Source organism: Pinus tabuliformis, chromosome 6 (assembly GCF_031772625.1).
Source record: "Pinus tabuliformis cultivar Carrire ecotype Pingquan chromosome 6, CPIR1, whole genome shotgun sequence".
NCBI classification, from domain to species: Eukaryota; Viridiplantae; Streptophyta; class Pinopsida; order Pinales; family Pinaceae; genus Pinus; species Pinus tabuliformis.
Genome location: NC_142292.1, coordinates 1,608,115,636 through 1,608,127,997, shown reverse-complemented (window position 1 = coordinate 1,608,127,997; position 12,362 = coordinate 1,608,115,636). Strand labels below are relative to the sequence as shown.

Genomic DNA, 12,362 nt, shown 5'->3' with positions numbered 1-12,362 from the left:
CCCCGGTAGCCAGGTATACATCTATTAGGACCGTGATATCTCTTGCAGCCTAGATGGGATGGGAGATCCATCAGATGGATGTAAAGACAGCATTTCTGCATGGGGTAATAGAAGAAGTATACATTGAACAACCAGAGGGCGTTGAAACGCATGAGAAGAAGTCTCATGTATGCACACTGAAAAAAGCCTTGTATGGGCTAAAGCAGGCACAAAGATCGTGGTATGGTGGAATAGATGGCTACTTGCAGAAGATGGGGTTTGTCAAGAGTGACGTGGATCTGAATCTCTACTATTTGGTTGTAGAGAGCGAGCCACTTATCTTAGTATTATATGTGGATGATCTCTTCCTGACATGATCATCCAAACTCATTAAAGACTGCAAGAAGAATCTAGCCACAGAGTTCGATATGAAGGATCTGGGACGAATGCACTATTTCCTAAGGTTGGAAGTTTGGCAGCAAAAAGGAGAAATCTTCCTTAGGCAAGGAAGGTATGGTACAGAAATCATGAAAAGGTTCGGGATGGGAGATTGTAGACCTATGGCTACGCCAATGATTACCAACTGGAAGAAGATTGATGCATCAGAAGACAAGGATGTCGATCCCAGCCTATACCGACCGCTCATAGGGTCCCTGATGTATCTAGTCAATACCAGGCCAGATATTTGCTACGCTTTCAGCACCCTTAGTCAGTTCATGGTGGAACCAAAGAGGGTTCATTGGGCAACAGCCAAGCACGTTCTCGAGTATTTACAGGGAACAGTTGATTATGGGCTCTTGTATGAGAAGGGGAAGAATATCAATTTGAGAGGATTTACTGATGCAGATTGGGCAGGAAGTTCAGTGGATCGGAAAAGTACCTCTGGGTACTGTCTCAACATTGGATCTGGAATAACCTCCTAGTGCAGTAGGAAACAGAAGTTCGTGGCTCTAAGCTCATCTGACGCAGAATATATGGCAGTAAGCACAACTTCGTGTGAGGCCATATGGCATAGAAAACTACTAGTAAACCTATTCCGAATAAATATGGAGGCGACCAGGATCATGTGTGATAATCAGAGTTACATCAAACTCTCTAAGAATCTAGTATTTCATGATAGGTTGAAGCATATTGATATTCGGTGTCACTTTGTGAGAGATTGTGTCCAACAAGGAGCTATACAGTTAAGCTACACTCCTACAAGGGAACAAGTGGCAAATATCCTCACCAAGGCCCTTGGAAAGTCAATTTGACTACTTCAGGGAAAAGATGGGGATGGTAAAGAACCCCTTTCAAAAGTAGTGTGTTAGCAGCACGAAGGAAGAGGGAGTTGTAGTGCAGATGCAGTGTTGGGAGAAAGGACCAACAGCAGCACAGATGCATAGGGAGTTGCAGTTTAGATGCAGTGCTGGGGGAAAGGACCAGCAGCAGCACAGATGTAGAGGGAGCTGTCGTACAGATGCAGCGGTGGCAGTAACAAAGTCATGGGCAATAGTGCAGAGGATGTTGGGCAGGAAGGCCTAGCATCAGCATAGGTACCAATGTTGGATGATCAAAGTAATACTCAGTGAGGAGTATTGCTAGAGCACAGTTCTCGCTAAGAAGGAGTGTTGATTTGGGATAGCATCGGATGTGCTCTAGCCACGAAATTTGGTGGAGAGGTTGGGGCACATAAGATCTCCAATACCCAGAAAGGATTTGGGCAGATTCTAAACAGATCAGGAGATATTAAAATAATTAATAGTTTTAATGGAGTCCCTAAGTCTAAACTTAGGGAATAAAATATTAATGTGTATTAATATGAATCTGTGTTGGAATGGTCCAAAAGACATGTCAAGCCAGATCTAATCTTAGTCGTTGATTAGGGACTTAATCTCGGCCGTTGAGATGTCAACAGAAAAAGTATAAGAGGAGGATTGAGGGGCACATGAAGAAAACACTGTGGGAGACTAGTCAGTTCAATTCTGGAGTGGGGTTTGCTGAAAAATTGAACCAGTGGTCTGGAAAGCAGTCAAGAGGCAACAAGTATGGAACAAAGAAACGGGAGATCAGTGCAAAAGAGGCAGATGCAGAGCCAGAGGAAGCCACGCAGAGGCAGAGAGACTGCATTGAGCCTGAAGGGCCTGCATCATCCACGTAGAGGTTGCAGGAGTGACGCAGAAGCCCAGAGAGGTTGCGCAGAGCTTCAGTAGGCTGACGCAGAGGGTTTCAGGCTGACATAAAGGGTTTTCAGCTGTAGCAAAGGTCAGAAGGGCTTACACTTGGTTTAGAAAGTGCTAGAAGTTTGTCTATCTATGGGTAAGCCAGTTTGGCACGCCGTTGTACAAGTAAATTGTTGAATAATATAATCCTCCCTTGTTGCACCGATTTTCCCACATTGGTTTTTTCTGGGGACATTAATCCAAAATAATTGTGTCAATGTGTGCATATGTTTATTTCTGTATTACGGTGTGATATCTGCAACAGTATTTATTTTAATGTTTGTTGAAGTAATTTCATGAAGAACTTATGATGAAATAAGTAAGAAAAGTAAATCAGTTGCTGCAGTGATAGAATTTTCACACAAATCATGGAATCAAGTGGACACTTCATAGTGGTATGCCCTTCCATAGTGGGCACTAACATGTACAGGTGTCTCCAAGCTCAATAAGGTGGTTAACCAAGGACCCTATTAAGTGGTTTCTACCTCTAAAGGGCGTGACATGTTCATGGTACATCCATCAAGCGGTAGGTGGCATGTGATAGAATGGTGGAACGGAATGGAGCATCAGGGGAAGGCCCCAAGCCACATGCCACAGTACAAGGGTAGCCATAATACGGAAAGCCCACACTTGGGTGTATGAATGTAGAGGGAGCAATCGTGGTACGAATTACCCTGACCTTTGTTTTTCAACCCATCTTCATATGCCTTTTGCCTTTTATTGATTTTCTTTTATAATTACTCAGGGCTCTAAGGATGAGAGCTTGATGTGTGGGATACAATAGTGATTACCCCTTAAGGTGAGGTAGCTCATCGCCCACCAAGGGTTGGGACAATCATGGGTTCCTTAATGATGACAGGGGTCAATGTAAGGGACCTTAGGAACCAGGGTGAGGGCCATAATGATAGGGGTAGTGCTCATGTTTAGCTTTTTCCCAAGTGCTAAATGTGTATGTCTCAGCCATCTTTTACATTTTATGGTATGTTTCTTGTTGATAGTGGCCAAAATATGCTTTTTCTTTTCTTTTTAGCTGAATCAACCTCCGAGGCATCGTTCCAGGCCCGACCCAAGAACAAGGGGAGGGTGAAGCTAACTCCTTGTGGACCCAGTGGAAAAATGTGGACCTGGGTGGGAAAAGTGATGAATGGGGCTATAATAAGCGGAGGGGAGGTGAAGTATATGGTATTGGGAAGTGGGACCACGCAACCAAAATCGAGGTTTCCTAAGTAGTGCCATCCCTAAAGCTAGTAGCCAGTAAAGGAGACCCCACGGGCTAGGATACAAGGTTAACCATCAAATCGGGTAGAGTAGGCAAGAGTACAGACCAAGCCCACTCTTTCCATCGAATGCCCCCACCAGTCCATGCCCCAAAGCGTCGATGATGTGAGAAAATCAGAAAGACAAAAAGATTTTCTTTATATTGATAATTACTTGTGATGTTCTTATGTTTTCTTATGTTCCTCTTTTAATCGTAGTTCATCAAGCAATTACCAAAACAATAGCACAAAGATCACGCACACCAGATGTAGGAGGACAGCCAGAGCAAAACCCTTATCTAGGGGAAAACCCAGTCAACAACTCTTCCTTAATAACTTCACGAGATAATCCAAGACTCTTGACCTAGACACAAACTTCCTCCACACCAAGTCAACGCTTTCTTCCTTTTGTAGATGATAAGAACTTCGACTTTGCAGCAGCAACTTCGACCTAGCAGCAACAACTTCGACCTAGCAGCAACAACTTCGACCCAACAGAATTTTGACCCAGCAATTAGCCCAGCAAATACTTTGACCCAACAGCAGCACTTCGTCCTTCTAACAAATAGCCCAGCAAATCCACACGAGAGAGACAAACCCAAAAAATTCGATCTTCCTTCTTCCAGCAAATCTACTCCTCTTACAACTTCACACTTCTTTTGCTCTTCTTCTTGGATATCAAACTTGAGTGAGAGAGAGTGCTCCAAATGAATTCGAACTGCTCCAATATACACACACACACATATATATATATGCTTCTAGCCTTCTAATGAGGTCGAATTACCCTGTTTGAGGCCGAGTTGGTGTGGAGGTGACAAATGACTTATTTGACTCAATAATAAATCTTTTTTACATGATTCAAAAGCCCAAGAAGGGTCTCTTTAAATGGACAATGACTCAGAATAAATCCTAGAAGTCCTCACTAGGGACTTTGACCTAAAACATGATGAACCAAGCATGAAACCCATGCTTTAATAAGTCATAATAATAATAATAATAAATAATAATTCCTTTTTCATTCCTATGATAAATACATTTTGATGGAGGAGCATCTAACCCCTCCTTAATCAAAGAGGAATCCAAAGCGGAGCGAAGTTGACGTGGCCACAAAAACCATATTTTCGTTAAATTCATATTATTAATAGAGATTGTTGTGATTCGGTTGAGTAAATTTAGAGATCTTATGAGGGGAGATCGGATCTGGAACGATCCAATCTACTTTCCTCCATTGTTATAAACTAGTCTTCGTGCATTTGTAGGGGGGAGCCAGGCGCATGTATATCCAGCGCTGCCAAGGCAACCTGGCTCATAAAAACGTATTGTAATCTGAATTCAGAAATAATATAAATCATGTGTTTTGTGGTTATGAGTTTCTTTCATTATGTATACGAGTATGTCAGTTCTTAAATTGATCCTGCGTGTTGTTGTGAGAAGTGTGAATCCAATTTAAAGGCGTAATACTTAATTGAGGAATTTTGATAGAAGAGTAAGATCGATTCACAGTTACAGCGTTATAAATCTGGTTAAAGAGCCAAATTCTGGCTTGGCGTTGAAATCTCAAGAATGTCGAAGGAGCGATATTACAATCGCGTGGAAGAATCTGTTGAATGAAACGGCTTTAGGAATCGATCTGCAGGTTGAAGAGGGGTAATAGTATTGACGCTCAGCAGAATGGTGAAACTGATTCCCGTCGTACGTTTGATGATGAGAATTGTAATTGTAGAACATTGCTCGGACCTGAGAACGAAGTGTTGTAGATTCGACGGATGAAGACAGACCGATTTACATGAATCGATGTTATTATATATTTTCTTTGTATAAATATAAGTACCAGAGTATTGATGGATTTCATTGTTGTATAATGAATTGTTTTGTTTAGATTGTGGGCCATAACCCATAGGTCAAGATTCGGAATTTCTACATGAAAAGGGATTTTGGCAATGACCCAAGATCTCTTTTCATCAAGTGGTATCAGAGCAGGGAAAGGATTTCCTGCGAGAAGGAAGAAGAATGCAAGCAAAAGGGGAAGAGGTACAGTTGTGTTAAAGCTGGAGAGTTTATGGTCTTACTGTCATGCAGATGGCGGCAGCGGAAGGTGAGAAGATTTGCAGCAACCTAGAGCAAGGTGTGCTCAATTGGTTCTAGAGAAGAGAACCAGAAGGATGCCAAAAGACCGAGTGCGGAGGGCTTGGTGAGGTATCGTGTAACAGAGGAGACTGTTACTGTAGAGGTTGGTTGCAACTCACAGAAGATCATGAAGGCAATTCCACTGAAGAAATACAGTGGGTAGAATTGCTAAGGACCAGGAGAAGTATATGACCAGGAGGTCATAAATTTTTGTACCTCGGGAGTCTGATGCAGGAGCATCTAACCCCTCCTTAATCAAAGAGGAATCCAAAGCGGAGCGAAGTTGACGTGGCCACAAAAACCATATTTTCGTTAAATTCATATTATTAATAGAGATTGTTGTGATTCGGTTGAGTAAATTTAGAGATCTTATGAGGGGAGATCGGATCTGGAACGATCCAATCTACTTTCCTCCATTGTTATAAACTAGTCTTCGTGCATTTGTAGGGGGGAGCCAGGCGCATGTATATCCAGCGCTGCCAAGGCAACCTGGCTCAATAAAAACGTATTGTAATTTGACTTCAGAAATAATATAAATCATGTGTTTTGTGGTTACGAGTTTCTTTCATTATGTATACGAGTATGTCAGTTCTTAAATTGATCCTGCGTGCTGTTGTGAGAAGTGTGAATCCAATTTAAAGGCGTAATACTTAATTGAGGAATGTTGATAGAAGAGTAAGATCGATTCACAGTTACAGCGTTATAAATCTGGTTAAAGAGCCAAATTCTGGCTTGGCGTTGAAATCTCAAGAATGTCGAAGGAGCGATATTACAATCGCGTGGAAGAATCTGTTGAATAAAACGGCTTTAGGAATCGATCTGCAGGTTGAAGAGGGGTAATAGTATTGACGCTCAGCAAAATGGTGAAACCGATTCCCGTCGTACGTTTGATGATGAGAATTGTAATTGCAGAACGTTGCTCGGACCTGAGAACGAAGTGTTGCAGATTCGACGGATGAAGACAGATCGATTTACATGAATCGATGTTATTATATATTTTCTTTGTATAAAGATAAGTACCAGAGTATTGATGGATTTTATTGCTGTATAATGAATTGTTTTGTTTAGATCGTGGGCCATAACCCACAGGTCAAGATTCGGAATTTCTACATGAAAGGGGATTTTGGCAATGACCCAAGATCTCTTTTCATCACATTTCATTGTGACTCAAATACAATTTATGAAGACCGGACCTAGTTACATTCTTCAACACATGATAAGTAAACAAAATTACCCAACTACACAATGAAAAGCCATACCTTCGGGGTCAAGAGGCCCACCTTCAAACATACAATCATAATAGATGGGCAAGGTACCACATGGTTGGCTCAAGTAGCGGAGATAGTGGCACATCGAGCTATTTGGTGGCTGCAAGGGGATGTTAGCTACCATCTGAGGACCATCTAGGAGAAAAATTTTCTCCTATGGATGCTACCCATAGGTGGTGGGTAGCAGTTCCAACATACATATTCTTGCCATAAATCATTGTTGACTAAGTCACTACGCATATCATAAATCATCATTATGTATAAAATTGCCACTCATAAGATTATCCTATCATACTGTCAACATAAGTATTACGTACAACATAATTGAGTCATGTACCATTGTCTCGATGTAGTGTAGATGGCAGTCTTACGTTATAGAGTATATGTGAGCTTATTACATACCATTAAGCCATACCTCATAGTATACAATGAACATAGAGTATTTCAAACCGCAATGCCACTACAACAAACTATGATGGCACTGAGTCACTATAATTACTAATTAGTGATGCCACTGAGAATGTAAGACCGATGCCTCTGAGTTGAATATGAGCCACCAAGCCACTATCACAGAGAACTGATAGAACGACCACAAAGAAACAATGTTATTGTTGCAGAGAAGTGTTGTCTCACAAAGTCCCGACTTTACTACTGAATGTGATGCCACGATGTAAAGATTATTGTATTGCAATGTTTACACAGAGAGAACCATGCCACTGGAAATAACAAGCCACGGATAAAAGCGATCCAAAGAAATGTGCCACAGACTTGTATGCGAGAGAGATACGCCAAGCTGCGAGCCACATAAATGCTAGACACCATAAACTCTAATGCAAGCACAGAGAAGAATAATGCGAACCACTACAGATCATATCACTTTGCGATGCAATTACGATACCTCTGTAAAATTGATCTGAGCCATGTGTCATAGAAGTAAATGCAAGCCACAGGACTACATGCGAACTTCAGATTGACGTTAACAAACCAATGAGATAATGTGACCTTTAGATTGAAGTCAGCGAACCAATTAGATAACGCGTGCTCCATATTGATGTCAACAAACCAATAATATAATTCGACCTTCAGATTGTAGTGAGCAAACCAATAACATAATGCAAGCTTCAAATTGAAGTCAACAAACCATCAGAGATATATAATATAAGATACCATAGAGAATGCAAACACTAAAAGCACCGAGCCACAGGAAGCCTATGTGAATCACAGAGAGCCTCTTTTAATTTTGATCATTGCTATATCCCAAATTAGTCACAAGGGTTTCTTTTATATACAATTTCGATGGAATGTCTCCAGCTGACTTACAATCTTTGCAGGGAAACAGTTGAATTCATATTTTACTCCCATTCAAATAATATTTTTCCCTTGCTCAAATAATAATAATATTTCTTTATCCACATTTAAATTCTTCTTTGACCAATATAAATCCTCTTTGGGACACGAGGGTTTCTCTCGAGGACTTGGGGTTTCTATGGGGAAATTCATCCCATAGCTGCCCCACTTTTCAACAACGCCCAACCCCCACAGAAAAACAACAAAAAAAGGGGGTACATGGGGGGGAGAGAAATATTGCATCCCCCATGTCCCTAAATGACATTTTAGAAGGAGACCCATGTCTATGTCAACCCTCATAGATGATTACATGATGGAAAATCCCTGAGCCTGGTGATCCTTACTAATGCCAATTCCATAACTTCATAAATAATAGAATCCAATTTAAGTTCTATAGTTCTACCAACCATAAAATACTAAAAACTATTAAGTTTATTGAATTCTCAATGGATTTGAAATTCTACAAATAATGTCACATCAGTTGGAGGCATCATCACAAATCACATCATCTTCTCTCTCTTGATTTGATTAGTTCGTACAGGTCTGAAATAGGAGATCTAAGCTCGCACGTGTGAAGGGAAGGAAGACTCTTTTGTTTGGTTCGTTGACTTTCTATGGGACAACTTTGACCAGCCTTTGACTTGGTTTGACTTGGATCATTTTGACTTGGAAATTCAGAATTTATCTCTATATTGGAAGGTTGAATTGATTGGGCAAGATACTGAATTTTTCTGGGCAAGTTGACCAACCTTAACCATAGACTTTGACTGGGTTTGACCGCAGATCTGTTAAGGCTTGACCGCAGGCTTTATCTCTCCTTTGATCGAGTTTCTCGAGGCTACTTTGACAAGGTTTAACTAATGAAGGAAGGTCGAGTTCTTTGATTGTTTGACTGAGCCTTTTGGAGGTTGATTTTGTTGAGAAATCCATTAGGGCAGCATTAGGGTTTCTTATTTATTATATTTCTCTTTTACTTGACAACTCCTTGTGATTAGTTATTAGTTCTTCTTCATTATATTTTCATCATCAAGATAATTGCCAAAACTTCAAAGACAACAAGAGTACACAAAATGTAGGCACTCAGCCAGGGCTAAAACCCCTATGAAGGGGAAAACCCAATCAAACTCTTCCACTAGTAAATCAGATTGAGATGAACAAGACCTTTGACAATGACTTTACCCCTCCATCCATCAAGCCAGCCTTTATGAAGACAAATCAAACTTTCAGAGTTATATCAAGTATAACATCTTAGAATTTCAGCTTTCTTTCTTTTACTCTTGCAATTTTCAGCCCATCTCCACAACCCTGTATCTTCGGTCCTATTGAATTACATACTTTACATGAATGGCAGATCATTCGACTTCCAATCTCCTTCACATGGTCTTCTTTTCTTATGTAGACTCTTCTTCGCACTATCTTCCACTTCTAGGATTGCAGATTGAAGTCCATTGACTTCACTTACTTGAATAGGTCGAACTCACAACTATATATATAGTCATTGGAAGCTCCCTCAATAGGCCAACATGACTAGTTGGATAGCCAACTTGATGTATTTGAGGCCAACTTGATGGTGGAGGGGTTAACATGACTAGAATAAATAAATTTCTTAAAGACAATGAGCCCCAGAAGGGTCTTTATACATGATATTGACTTTTGACACAAGACACAAACACTAGAGCACACAATGGGTGCTATGACCTATTGACCCAAGCATAAATGATGAAACCCATGTTTTAATAAGTCAATTTCTTTTACAATAAAAAAATATTTTTCTTTCTTTTGACACATACAATTATGAAGACCGACACTAGTTACATTCTTCAAAAGATTTGACCATTGACTGGTTACGGCTTCTTTTGCTGCTATTGACTTTGACAGAATTTGCAAATTTGACTTGTTGACCAGAGTTGATATTTTGGACTCATCTTTGATTGGAGATTAGATTGGTATTTGGGATAGTCAAGACTTTGACCTTTGACTCTTTGTTGATGAACTTGAACATTGTGTCTCTCTGCTAAACATTTGATGACAGTCTAATAGAAGAAGAATTTTGAAAGGGCTTTCCCCTGGTGGGGTTTTCCCTGGTCTTTGACCAAACTATTGTGTCTCTATTGTTCTTGGTTGTCTTCTATTGTGCATTTTGTTTATTGTTCTATCTACAATTGCTTATTGTTGCTGGAAGATTGAAATTATATTGGAAATTGATTGCTAATTGAAGAAGAATTGTAATAAGTGATTATGTCAAGCATATACTGAAAAATTAACAAATTATAGTAAACATGTTATCTTTCAAAGACCTTGGGTTAATGATGACTGCATAGCATTAACCTTTGGATGTTACTATTCTTTCCTTCTTCGTAAGTTGTTTCAAGACACTATGGTAAGATGTCTTGTATTGTATATTGTACATGTTATCTTCTAAAGACCTGGGATTATTGATGATTGGATGGCATTAAACTTTGGATGATAGATCTTCATTTGAAATCTTGAGATGCACATATTACTTTCCCTCTATCCCATGGATTCAGGGAACTATCCTTTTGCAACCAATGGATAAATTAAGTGTTTAAATTCCCTTACTATGACTTAGATAAATTAAGTGTTTAAGTGTTTAAGGTCTGGTCTATGACTTAGCTAAGCACATAAAGACACTAGCAGTGCTCAACAATAAACAACTTTGAACAACGAAATATATCAGCAGTGAAATCAATAACAGTACATAACAAATATGGCCCAAATCGTGTTCCTTAGTAGTCCATCAATACGAAAACACTAGAGCTCTTGTACCAGGGATCATAGCCCTTTACAAACCCTGATACAAAGCTATAGTACACAGTCTTTTGACTGAAATTCTAGAGATGAGGCCTAGGACATTAGGCATTATCTGCCCATGAATAAAATACAAAATACAATCAACAAAATAGCCACTCACTTGGGCTGATTTCTTTAGCCACTGACCTCAGTATTATGTTGTACTTGTTGTAGCCCAACTCCTTTTGCTGCTACAGGCTTCCTTTAAACATCATCAGCTCCTTTTGACCACTATCTCCCTTGCTGCCTACCTGGCAGATTTCACAATCAGCTTCTTGAGTCTGGGTTAATCCCTTCAGCCCATGAACAACTTGCTGTACCTGTTGTTGGTCCTTTAACACATAGTAAAAAACCTCTTGTTTTCTATGATGTCTTGCTACAGCAGCCCTCCTGTAGCCTCATCTTCCTCTTGGAACAATTGCGGCCAGCCTTAACCATGCATTCCTTTCCCTATCCAACTATCTTTCAACCTCAGCCTACATATAACCCTTTCTACCACAAATTTCTCCAACTCGGCCTGGTTGTTTACCCTTTCCAGGCCTGGTTGTTTACCTTTTCCAGGCCCTTGGTCCCCTTTGATTAGAACCACTATGTACTTGTCTGAGTCTTGGACAGGTTATCCTACCCCTGCAGATACCTTGATCAACCTCGGCCCTTTTGGATGCTCCTCAATCTGTCCTAACAGACCTCTGGCCCAACTTAGCCAGCCTTCTACTACCTCAAGCTCTCAAATAGGTTGTTCTAACCTTGATCTGTTCTCAGCCTAGGTTCTGGGCTGCCTTATCAGACATGCAACCACCACTCAGGACCTTCCTGAGGCAGATTTGACCCTCTCCCAACCTCAGACAGCAACGGCCCTCACATAGAGACTTTTATTTCAGACTTCAGTCCTCCTGGCAGGCTGCTAGGTCAAACCAGCCCTTCCATCCACTGAACTCGGGCCTCCAGTCTTTCTTCCTTGTTGCGGCTATCCTTCTCATGATCTGCAGCTCTCCTAGGGATACCTCTTGCTCAAGTGAAATCACATCTCAACTTGTGACTAGGCCTCCCCTTTGGCCTCCATTTATACATATCACACATCCATAGGTTATTTCAGAGAACACTTGATCATTTAGGGTTTTACCCACTCATTTGGGTTCAAAACCCTAAAACTTGGATACTTTTCCCAACAAACTCCTTTTTGTGGGTTTTCTCCACTCGGAAATACCTTCCAAACTACCCAAATTTCAACATTAAGCAATGTATATACCTAGCTGACTACATAGGCATGCATTATATGTTTATGTATGACTTGTTTACCAAAAGTTGTGATCATAGGAACAAAAAACTTGTCTTTAACATCACTGATCTGGATCCCTTGTCATTTCCTCTTT

General features: G+C 40.5%; 1 protein-coding gene across 1 annotated transcript in view; it reads right to left on the bottom strand.

Moving 5' to 3' along the window:
- Positions 1–12,362, bottom strand: part of LOC149265032 (vacuolar protein sorting-associated protein 52 A-like) — a 296,453-nt gene that overhangs the window by 73,655 nt on the left and 210,436 nt on the right. The gene's annotated exons all lie outside the window — the stretch shown is intronic.